Here is a 10,516-nt window from a genome sequence, read left to right on the forward strand (position 1 = left end):
CCTCCTTCTGGGCATGCAGGGTCTTTTGCCGCAGGGCCTCTGGGAAGTAAGTGGAAGAGCTGTTCTCCACCTCTGCACCGCCAGCTCCCACCGGCTCCCGGGCCCTTGGAAAGCACCCAGAATGGCAGCCCTGGGGCTGCGATTCCTGTCAGGCCAGGGAGAAGGCTCTGGAAGAGCCTCCCTTGCTCTTGCCCAGAAGCAGCTGCTGAAGAGAAGCAGGCACCCGAGTCTCACGGCCCTGGGCTCCTTGCCTCACCAGTCTGTCTCCCTGTCCTTGACTCACTGAATCAGAAGAGTATTTAGGCTTCGATCGTTTTCAACTTCAGTCCTCATTCAGAACAGAGACTTGGCTTTTGTCTTGTCAAGCTACCTAGAGCCACATTTCTGATATATACCCCCCATTCCATTTTTCTCTTCTCTCCCAAGATCCAGCTGTGGGTTCCAAGACAAGGTTCAAGTCCTTGCTCTGCCTTTTACTGGCCATGTGGCCATGATAAGTTGGATAATTTTGCAGAGCCTCAGTTAACTCATTTGTAAAATAAGCACCCAACTCACAGAGGGGATCAGAGGACACCTGGTTGGCTCAGCATCTGCCTTCAGCTTGGGGCGTGATCCCGGGGTCCTGGGATTGAGTTCTGCATTAGGCTCCCAACAGGGAGGCTGCTTCTCCCTCTGCTGATGTCTCTGCCTCTCTCTGTGTCTCCCATGAATAAATAAATATATATATTTTTTTAAATAATGAAATGGGATCATGGGTGAAGAGTTCCTTGAAACGTGCCTAGCCTGCAATAAGGGCTCAGATAATATTATCTGCATTGAATATGGCAAACCGACTCCTTACTGCCTCCTTCCTTATAACCTCAATGTATGTTCCAGTTGGCCTCACATCTTGACCTTCTTTGTCTCCTTGAGATTCTTGTCCCGGTCTCCCCTGATTTTCTTGATTGAATAGGGTAGCTCATAAGAGCTCACGGATTTGGCTCTGTATTGGGCTCATGTCATAGAATCTCCCTTGTCCATCCTGCAACCATCACCTTACATGGATCACCTCCAAATCGTCATCCCTTTCTGCAGCTGACGTCTTGGAACTTTCACTTCTGCTTGGACTCCATCACAAACCGAATCTGTCTGAAAACCAAACTACCATCTTCCTTCTAAGTCAGAAATCATCTCCTGACTTGCAAATATATGATTCCATTCTCAGAGCCATGCTGGTTCCATCCTCTCCTGAATACGCTTCCTCCCAACTTCTGCCTCCATCTTCTGACGCTTTGGGTTCGAAGCACCTTCATTTCACAATGTGTCCCTATTGTAACTATTTCGTTTCCAAGATCATCACATGTATATCTAGTTCCTGAGCACTTTGTGCTATGGTGTTCTAGCCCCTGTTCAACCTGTCCCCAAACTCCAACCTCTCCCCTGTGATGTGTCCTGCAGTGGAGTGCTTGGGTCTACAGGCAGCCTGTGGGAGGGACAGAAAGGCCTGGTGTCTTATCTCGGCCTCACTATACCAGAACATGGTTTCCCCATCCTCATCTGAATGAGATGCTCCTGCATGAGTGTCATGGGGCCTTATGGGCTTACGTTTGATGTTAGGAGGAGGGACTTCTGGAAAGGCCTCTGAGATTGATTTGCATGAAGACCCAAGAGGGTCCTGAATAAGGACTCACCATGAGGGGGTGGAGAGTCAAAGTGCAGTCAGAATAATTGGAGGATAAGCTACCAGCCTAGTATAGAAAGGGAGTGGAGAGGTCATGTGTGCTAATAATAGTTAACAGTAAATATTATTACTAATGTTGTTCCCTGGCCCCATTTCCCACTTTCTGTTTCAGGGACTTGTACCAGCTCCTAAAAAGAGCGCAAGCTGTGACAAAATGAGTAGAGGAGCCGGTTCACTAAAATATCTACATGCTGTCAAGAGCATGAACGTGGCTTTGATGCATTAATAGGTTCATTCCCGCATTGCTTCCTGAACATGTACGGTGGGCTCCACACTGGAGCTGTGCCTTCCTGGAGTCCACTGTCAAGCAGGGGAGGCAAATAATACAAACAAGCAATGACCTTGAAGGTCAGTGTGTGCAATGGGTAGTCAGATACAGAAGGTCACAGGACCACATATTAGGAATGCTTAACTTTAAGCTTAGAGAGCCAGAGGATGCTTTGTGGAGGCCACAGAGTCTGAGCTAAGACACAAGAAGAGAGTAGGAGTCAGTGGGGAGAGGAAGCCTTCCACATGGAGGGGAATAGGGTACGCAAAGTCCTTAGGGCAGAGAAGCACAACATGTTTGAGAAACTGAAAGTTTCAGCTTGGGCAGAGCGTGGGCATGATGCTGAGAGGTAGGACCCCAGAGGGGACAGTGCACAAGGCCATCGGAGACCATGTGTGTGAGTTTTTATTTTACCTTAAAAGGCTAAGGAAAGCCAAAAGCCATGGGAGGGGTTTCAATGCTGGAGTGTGTGTGTGTGTGTGTGTGTGTATGTGTAAGGATCAGACTTAGCCCTGGAATGGAATTGGAAAGAAGCCAGACTGAGGGATCCAGTGAGGAGGCTCCCGCACATCCCAGAGGAGAGGTCGTGGTGCCTGCACTAGGGTGGGGTGACGGAAGGCCGGAGACATGGATGGATTTGAGGAGTATTTGAGAGGATTTGTTGATAGGTTGGTTACAGGAGGTACTAGATAGGGGAAAGCCAGGGATGGTCCCAGATTTCTGACTTGAGCCACTGGGAGGGTATCAGTGAAGCTGCTGATATGGAAATACTTGGGGAAGTATGGAGGGGAAGGAGATGGGTTTGCTTTTCTGCACTTTAGGTTTGAAGGTACTGAGAGATTTCCAAGTAGATGTGAGTTTGTGGACACTGGTTGTCACTGGGAAACCCAGGCAGGAGAGACTCGAGAAAATCATTCAGATAATGTGAGTGTTTATTTCTGCTGTGACCTGAGCTCTTTTGGTTGCAAGGAAAGAAACCCTCTCAAGCGAGCTTAAAATGTGGAATTGTTAGGGTACAGAGAGCTTCAGAGGGTGTGTTGTTCATAGGGGAGCTCTGAGGATGGGAATAGCCCTCCCGGACTACACAGGGCAATGTAGCCGCTTGCCACTTGAACCTTCACATACGTTGCATTCCCCTCTGTGGAGACCAGTCTCCTCTGCTCATCCGTGAGACCTCCAGCCTCCAGATCTGCCCTCTATGGAGCTGACACCTGCTCTCACCTGCCAAAAGACTTCACAGCTGCATTGAAAAGCTTCCTACGGACTTTGCCACAATATATACATCTCTTTATTCAAATTCTTGACAAGAGAGGTTCCGGTCGGCACTTAGAAGTTAGTGGTACAACGACTTTGTGTCAGTTGTTCATCAGTCCAAGCAGTGATAGCAATGTGTGTGTGTGTATACATGTGTGCATGCTTACGTGTATGTATGTATATGTGTGCACGTGTCTGTGTTTAAGTGTGTATATGTAAGTGCATGCCTATGTATGTGTGTGCTTGTGCGTGTATGTATACGTGTGTTGGCGGGTGAATCTGGGTGAGGGGAGTGGTCAGGACAGTTATACTGTTGAGTACAGAACTTCTGATCAGACGCAGTGTTGATACATTATTTATTTACCTGTCTGACCTATTCAATGTGCTTCTATGTGTTCTGTGTAGCAGGAGGACAGGGCATGGACACACAGAACTGTCTGAATGTCCCCTTTACCAGGAAGATCTTGGGCAGTTTATGTGTACTGTCTTCTCAGAGTTACAGTCCTCTACTCTGTGAAGTCAGCGCCTAGGTCCCCAGGAGAGAGGACCGCAGAAGACAACAGTGTGAGATGTTTGCACTCACTTGACTGTTTCTTTCTTCCATTTACTCCTCTGTCATTCGTGTGCAAGTCCCTGTCTGCCTAGAAAAATGGGAATTGTACTTATGTCACTTTTTTATAGTGATTTCTCTGTGTATTAACAAATGTTTCTAGAATGATCATGCATTTTTGTTCCATGAAACAGTAGTTGTAGCCACTCAATAACGTTTTGGGAAAACTGAGATGAGGAAAAAAATCACTTGTCCATAATCATGCCATCTAAATAAAAACACATAACTATGATTTACTTCTTACCAGCTTTTTCCTCAGCTTTTTCCTCAGCTTTTTGTTTGTACATAAATAGGATCATAATTTACACACAATAAAATGCAGTGTTTTAAGATGTTTAAACATAAATTATTTGCAGGATGAAAATGATATACTTTAAAAGCATTTAATTTTCATAAATCTAGACTATCGCTCAGCATCTTCCCCTAATTTCCTCTGTTCTGTCCTGAACGTCTCATAGATGGGGCAGTGTTCACTTAGAACCTTATTTAATTCTACCAAGTTACAAACATATCCCAGGCAAGAGTTCTGTCCATTCAACTGTACTTTGGTATGTTAGATTTATTGCCGGGCTCTTGAGGCCAAGCCACATGTTTCATTCTCACGCTAGCCAATTAGTCTTACTAACTACTATAGCCATAGACTTGCCCCCAGTCTTGGTTTCCCACCTTGCAGATGAATGGCAGGGGCCACCAGGAACCAGGGACAATATGAAGAATTCAATGCAAATCCATTACCATCACTAGACAGTCAACTCAAAGGCTCCATCTTTGAACCACTGGGTGAAATTGTGTGGGGGGAAGAGGTGCTCAATAGGTGCAATTAGAATATCCATGTTCAGCAATTGTTAGGTCCTAGAATGAAAGCTCTAGATCCATTTAGAACAAAACTAGTCCAGATGCAGTTCTTTTCACGAATGGTACATGAAAAAAAAAAAATCTCTTTACTTCAAATGAAATAGGGGTCAGTAGCTTCAAACAATGATGGAGAATTGCATCAGCAGGCTCTCTTTCGTCAAATTAATGCCATGCCGCTGGTTGGGGTTAGTGGATCTGAGAGCATCAGCTAGTGAGTGTGCGAAGATTTGAATGGAACCTCAGAGGAGATCCCGGAAAGCACTTGTGAGACACTGGAGAGATTTGGAGACAGGTTCGCACCTGTGAGCCTGTTTACCTGAGGTCATCTTACAGCAGGCACACACATTTCAAAAATTCTGCATGAGAAAAACACATCACGCTGGGGCGTCATTTCTGCCGTGGCACTGAATGTTTGTCTCTGAAGGTCTGCATGGGGCTTTATCGGTCTTAAAGCTGCCACGATGCACCTTCTGCGCACTCAGGTGCTTTCTTTTCCAGATGTCTTGCTCGTATTCCCAACACTCCTGGCAAGTCCTTGGAGAAGACATAGGCTGTTGAGAAACCCAAGCGTGGGCTCCGATGAGTCTCCCGCCCTGGTGATGGCTTTGTGCCACGTTGGTACTATGCCTCACCCTTTGTGTTTCAAGGCTAAGGCAGGGACCTTAGTTTTTGTCTCTGGTGGCAAAACCATGCCAGTTTCGTCTCACATTAGAGGAGAAAAAGTGCATCACCGAAGCTTTCAGGCTGCTTTTGTTGCACCTGGATTTTGTTCTAAGTCCCCTTTGTAAGACGGGAAAGCTCAGGAGCTCGTGTCTGAGGCCTGGTGGAGCTGCCAGTTTGATAGCGTTCCTGCTCGTTACCACATTGGTGGCATCAAATGTCCTTATCGATTTTTTTTTTTTCCTGATTGGTCCAACCTGGAACAGGATCAGCTTCATAACTGGGACATCTTGTGGTCTGAAATATGAGACCTGTTTTCACAAACCACCCTTAGCCATCATCTCTCCCCGCGGAACCCAAGATCTGCAACTGCGGAGTTTCTTCTTGGCTTTCTCTCCAGTGACCTTTCTGACTCCTCCTGGCACCCCGTTTCCCTCCTGCTCTTGCTCCCACTGCTTACAAACAAAACCCCCCAAACAATCCTCCCTGAACTCTCAAATCCTTCCCCAGGGCCCCTGAATCAGACAGAACTGAGTCATTCTGGCTGCTGATTGAGTGGAGGATGGGGGGTGGGGGGCGCCGGGGAAGTACCATTGTGTAAGTTAGGGAAAGGGTCAGAGAACCGAAAAGATTCAGCTGCATTAAAGGGCTTCTGTGCTGGATTTTCCCTTCAAGCCATCCAAAGGCATAAAATTAAGGACAGTAAACTTGAAGGTGTGGCAAATGAACAGACTACTAGTTTTTGTTTGTGTGTTCTATTCATGGGCAAAATTCCTCCATTTCCCAAGAATGCCAACATGAAGCTTTACATATTTTTCATGTCAGCTCTATTCCCCGCCACCTTTGTTTTCCAGCCTGCGTGCCTGCCTCCCCTTAACAGCTGGACACATCACCATTCCATTTTTCTATTGGTTGTGACTGAAGTAGCTTGAGGTCAATTATTTCCCCCAGCAATTGACAAAGAATCTTGACGAAGAGGAAAGTGACATTGTCCCTTAAACAACACTGTTCCCTCCCCCGCCCCTGCCCTCCCGGTTGAGGGGAGGGCAGACTTTCCTTTTGCAAGCAGCCCAGCAGGGCAGTGGCGGTGGGGTCTGTGGAAGTGCGTGGGTAACATATGGTAAGTGGAGAAAATATTTATATTCATGGGGAAAGAGCAGGAGAAGATCCAAAGAAGGTCATTCCGCAGAGATTTAAGGCAGGAGACCTGCAGGCTTGATATTCTGGCTTTGGCCTGGATACAACAGAGAATTTAAAGAAAGAGTTTTGTTTTGTTTTGTTGCATTCCGGCCACCTGTGCTCCTCAGAACAATCTGAATTGTTGGCAATTTCAAAAAGGGAACATCCCTCCCCCGAGGCTCCAGGAAAGCATCACCCTGGACCTTCCCAGGGCCCTGCCGGGCTCCCACCGCCCGTCCTCCCTCCGCCTCTGCCCCCAAGGCCAGAATTCACAGCCGCTCGCTGGGGTCGCGGGGTCGCCAGAGCCGTGGGCCCCGTCGGGCGTCTCTGCTCTTGTTTTGATCCGAGACCCCGTAACCGAGCGCACAGGCAAAGTGGGCATTTGGGGCGAGGGCTTCTCCAGGGGAAGACCTAAATAATTAGCCGGTGCTAGATTCCTTTCTGACGAGCCACGTGAAGCCTCTAGCGCCTTCTCCGGTGCTCTCCGGCCGGCCTCTTGCGTCACAGCTTCCTAAGGAAGGTAAAGGGCCCTCATCCTCGCAGCCGGGGGAGTCGCGCCGCCCCGCCCCGCCCCGCAGGGCCGCCCAGCGCGCCCCGCTCCTGCAGCTGCGGGCAGAGCGCACCCGGGGTCGGCGGCCCCGCGGCCCCCAGCGCCCCTTCCCGCGCCCCCGGGCGCAGCCCCGCGTGGGGAGCGGCGGACCGCGAGGCCAGGGCCGTTGCCCATCTGGCCGTCGGAAGTTTCTTTCTTCCTGCCGGGGGGTGCAGGAAGATGGGAAACGGTACACTGGAGACCCCCCAAAACGGCAGAGCTCCACGACGCTCTTGTAACTCGTGTTTGGATGGGGGCGCCTTGCTCCCCACCCCTCCAGCCCCGTCCGCCAAGCCCCGGCTCCCCAGGGCCGGGTAGTGGGCTGGGGGACAGGTGCGTCTGGCTCCGCGCTGGGGAGGGGTCCCCGGGGTCCCCTCGCGAGGCAGCCCATAAACGAGCGGCCGCGGCACCGAGGCCACGCTTAATGGATTCTTGCAGATAAAAGAGCCTGGCTACCTTTCTTTCCTATAATGGCCCCTGAGGCTAACGTCTTAAAGAGGAAACAAAGGGATTGTTTTACAGCACTGGCGGGAGGGGCGGGGGCGGCGGGGTGCGGGGCCGGGCGCGCGGGGAGGGGGAGGGGCCGGCTCCTTAACCCTTCCCCTCCCGGCCTCGCCCCCGCGCGCCCGCCGCTGGACGGGGCCTCCCTGAGCCCCGGCCCAGGCTCTGCTCACTCGCTTCCCGGGCTGCTCTTTGCAGAGCCTCGGAAAGGGAGGAGGGAAGAGGCGCGGGGGACCCACGTCTGCGAGCGGGGCCAAGCCGGGGTGGGGCGGGGTCGTGCCTGGCGAGCGCCGGGGGCCGCGGTCAGGGCCGGGACCCTCGCGGGGCGGGGCGGGGGGGGGGGCAGGTAGCGGCGAGCGCCCAAGGCCGAGGGCCCCGGGCGGCCTCCCCGGAGCGCGCCCCGCACCTGGCGCCTCTGCGCACGCGGGGCTCAGGTGGGAGCGGGGTGCACGCCGCAGGGGCGCCCTTTACGGGAAGTTTACGTTCGCGGGCGGCGGCGGGAGAGCGGGAGAGAGTCGCAGTCGCCTCTGCTTCCTGGCTTTTTGTTCTGGCTCCAGGAAAAGATCAAAACAATGGCTCCACAGCCATGGAAGACCAGGGATGTGAGAGATAAACAACTCAACAGCAAAAATGCGCACAGGGAGGGTTTTTTTTTTCTTAAAAAACAAAAACAAAGACCCAAAACCTTTATTGTGGGAAAATGGTGTCCTGCAGGGAGTCTCAAATTTGAGCATCAGAGTCACAGAGCCGAATCCTCGGGAGGGGAGGGCCTGTTAAAACGTGGGTAGCTGCGCCCCACGCCCAGGGGTGTTACTTAGTGGACCTGGGGTCTCCTGCTCCAGCCTGAGTTTGCAGCGTGCGTGCGAGGCCGCAGTGAGGTCTCCGTCTCCTTACCTTGCCCACCCAGCGCCAGTCCTTGATATTTTCTTCCTCATGTCGCTTCTGTCCCTTCCCCCAACTTTTTGGTTTGCTGGAGACTTTTAAGGCAAATCGCAGACATCATGTCATTTCACCCGTAAGGATGATTTTTAATTCAGTAGTTACTTAAGCCAAGAGGACTGATTGCTGTGAGAGGTACTGGAAAAGCCCTCGGATGCTTCCAAGAAGTTCCGTCTCCTAGTCGTGCTGCGGCCGAGCTCCGAGCCCCGCTCTATAAAGGCCGCAGCTGCGTCTTGGTGTAGAGAGCGGCACCCTCCGGGAGCTCCTCACCAGCAGAGTGGTCAGGCTCCCTTGGCGAGCAGGCTTTTCCAGCCAGGTGGCCTGGTTTGGGGAGCTCCCTAGTCCTCATCTCTCAGCTTCGGGTCATTGTCTTGCCGTGCAGTCCCAAGACCATCACTTACCCTCAAGTATTTTCCTAAGGAGGCACCTGTCCCTAGGACTGATCTATAAACTCCGGATGGGGTGGCGCTTGCCTTCACGAGGAAGCCTCTACCTAGGCTCCTCTACCATCCTGCTGGCTTCTCCATTTAGGTTCCCTCCCCCTCCCCTACCCCATTTTCTGATCCCAAGCCCCCCTGTAGTCCCCATCCCCACCCCCAACCTCAGAGCTTTCTTAGGTTGCTCCAGAAACTTCATTATCTTACATATTGCTTGTTCTTTTTTTTTTTTTTTTTTTTTTCCTTTTCCTGACTCTCCAAGGAGACTGGACGAATTTTCCTTTCTCCACCTGCTGCTAAAGAAAGCCCCGAGGATAGAGTAGTAGGCTCCTCCATGCCAGAGCTCTGTTGGGATTTTCACTGTGCCTCGTCTTCCTATGTTTTTATTTTCGTCAGCCTGCAATCAGCCATCAGTTCTCTGTTTCCTCCCAGGTCCTTCTACTTGCCTTTGCTTTTCTAGGCTTCCTGAAAGAAAAGGCAAACAGCATTTCTGTGTGCTTCCTTTTGGGTCTTTACTGCACCTAATTTTGTTTGGCTTTCCAGCTCACAGGTTGCCAGCTGATGTAAGCCGTTTCCCCACTGGTACCAGGAAGGGAGGCCACAGGGTGCTGAGGCAAGATTTGGGAGCTGATGAGTTGAGTCCCAGTCCTGGTTCTGCCGTATGATAGCTTGGGTTGCTGGATTTGACTCCGGGACGTCAGGTGCCTTCTTCTAAAATGGCAAAACCAAACCCAAAGTGCTTCATCTGCAGAATGGGGGTACGAATATTTCACAAACTCGTGAGCAGTACGTGGGATGGTGTCTGTGGCAGGCGTGTCCACAGTTAGGGCCCATTGCCTTTGTCTTGTCAACGTCTCTGAAATTTGCTGTCCTTAGAATCTATTCAAAATAAGCGCAGAGAATCTACTCCGAATAAGCTCAAAGGTGGAGCCCTTCTGATGGCTTTGGTGACTATTTACCCAGTAACCCATCACCTTAGGTCAGCCGTGGCCTGGAGGTGCACCCCTGGGAAGTTTGGCCAACATCCCTCCCTAAATGCCAGTCCCTGCCAAGCATGGTGTCACAGGGAAACTTGGAGGAAGCACCAATGAACAAGGCGGTGCAGGTGTCAGCTTTCTTCCTTACACTTTGTGGCCTCAGTGACAATACAAAGGAAGTGATAATGCAGAGGCTGATCTTTAATGAGCAGAGGCGACAGTGGTCATGAGAAAAAGGAGGCACTGTCTGGCTGAGGGGAGAGCTGAAAGGACGTTGTAACCACAGCAGTTGGTTGGTGGCACTCACTGATGTCATTGCATCTTTTACCAGGTGTTCCAGGTGCCCTATTCCTGGCTGTTTGGTAGACCAGATGTCCTCAGGGATGTTCAGGCCCCACCCTGCCCTGTCCGCAGTAGGTGCTTCTTGGGATGCCCTTGTGCTGGATGCCTATCCAGACTTCCTACCCCTCCGAGATCACCCTGGAGGCTGGGCTGCAGTTTGGTCTGGAGATGGCCACGGCCCTTTC

Source organism: Canis lupus, chromosome 29 (assembly GCF_003254725.2).
Source record: "Canis lupus dingo isolate Sandy chromosome 29, ASM325472v2, whole genome shotgun sequence".
NCBI classification, from domain to species: Eukaryota; Metazoa; Chordata; class Mammalia; order Carnivora; family Canidae; genus Canis; species Canis lupus.